The sequence below is a fragment of the Camelina sativa genome, chromosome 4 (genome assembly GCF_000633955.1).
Source record: "Camelina sativa cultivar DH55 chromosome 4, Cs, whole genome shotgun sequence".
Taxonomy (NCBI): domain Eukaryota; kingdom Viridiplantae; phylum Streptophyta; class Magnoliopsida; order Brassicales; family Brassicaceae; genus Camelina; species Camelina sativa.
The window spans coordinates 2,379,805-2,381,778 of NC_025688.1; the positions used below are offsets into that span (position 1 = coordinate 2,379,805).

General features: G+C 35.7%; 1 pseudogene; it reads left to right on the forward strand.

Moving 5' to 3' along the window:
• The window catches only part of LOC109132649, a 2,563-nt pseudogene extending 932 nt beyond the window's left edge, over positions 1–1,631 (forward strand).

The window sequence follows — 1,974 nt, forward strand, 5'->3', positions numbered from 1 at the left end:
TGCTCTATCCAAACCATCGGTACGGACTATTATTTTTGTGCCACGTGTGATAAAAGGTTTCATAAAGAATGCGTCGAGTGTCCACTTAGGATTAGTTATCCTTCCCACCCCAAACATTCTCTCCAACTCTTCTATTCTAAATATAGATCTGACAATTGCATCTACTGTAGAGAAAGAGCAACCTATATGATTTATTTTTGTGCTCTTTGCGACACCTATATGCATGTCCTTTGTGCTCAGCAAAAAATACCCTTTTTTATAGACCAACCAAAAAGACATGACCATACCCTCATCCTTTTCCCTAGACAAGCTTCCTTAACTTGCAATATTTGTGGTTTGGTAAATAAACTTCATCTCACCTACGTCTGCCCTATATGTGATTTCGTAGCCCATAGTGATTGTATCTATATCCCACAAACCATAAGAATATCTCGCCACCACCATCGTGTCTCTTTTATTTCTTCCCTTCCTTTTGAAGAAAAGCCTTGCGGAGTTTGCCGTCAAATAATTGACAGTGATTATGGTGCATACACTTGCAAAGAGTGTAGTGGCTATGTCGTTCACATAAGATGTGCACTACGTAAGGATATATGGGATGGAAAAGAACTCGAAGGGGTACCAGAAAAATCAGAAGAAGATGACGTTGAGTCCTTCAAAAGGATATCTGATGGAGTAATACTCCATTTTTCACATCGCCATCATCTGAAGTTTGAGACAAGTGGACTTTACGATGGAAACAAATTTTGTCAAGCGTGTGTCCTTCCAATCAACGAAGGTAATTTTTATGTATGTGTGGAATATGATGATTTCATGCTACATGAAACATGTGCAAATGCTCCACGTAAAAAGGTACATCCATTACATCCCCATCCCCTTAAACAAAAGGTTGATCATGGAGACGATGTATTCAAATGCAAAGCTTGTATGCGTAAGAGTAATGGTTTCGCTTATGGGTGTACCAAGCAGAATTGTAACTTCATACTAGATGTAGTGTGTGCTTCGACTGCTGAGCCGTTTAATTATCAAGGCCATCAACACCCCTTATTCCTATCGTTAGACCCAAATGAAAAGCCAACGTGCCACATTTGCAAGTCAACGAAATTTAAGAAGGTACTCAACTGCATTGAGTGTGACTTTATTATATGTTACGAATGTGCCACCTTACCATACATGGTAAGGTATAAGCATGATGAACATTATCTCACATTTTGTCATGGAGATAAGGCAAGTGACTCCGATTGGTGTGAATTATGTGAGGGAAAGTTAGCAATTGGAGGAAAAAAAGGGTTCTATGAGTGCAACGATTGCTGCACCACGCTTCATATTACTTGCTTACTTGGTCGAGATGCATACTATAAGGCTGGTCAAAGTTTCGAAATAGGTGACGGTGAGATTCGTTTTCAACGCAACAATTCTGCTTCTCGGCCTACTTGTTGTATGTGCGATACCCGTTGTCCGTATCCAATAGTTTTCGTGTCCATAGTGGATATGGTTCCTTATTTTCTATGTTCTAGTAAACACTTGACGTAGGGAAACCCTAGTCTACAACCATTGAGTTCTCTCTTTTCTAATATGTATTTTTGGTTTTCTATTGTTGTGTATATAATACTAGATTTTTATCCGTTCTACACCTCGAGACAATTTTTTCTTAAACTAAAACTTTTAAATTTTAAGTTATAATTGTTTGTTGATTTTGTTTAATGTTTGAGATCATATAATTGTATTTAGATTGTTAATAATTTTAGGGTTAATTTGTGGTATATTGCATGATATTTATTTTTTACATAATCATAATTTAATTAATTTAATTAAATTTTTTAATATTCTAATATTGACGGTGTTAATAAAATAATAACATGATGAACACCAAATTAATCATATTTTAATTTATATTTATATCAACCCAAATCAGTCCTGCTATATAACCCGTCACATGATATTTAAAACTAAAATTTATCTAAAACAATTTTTTGG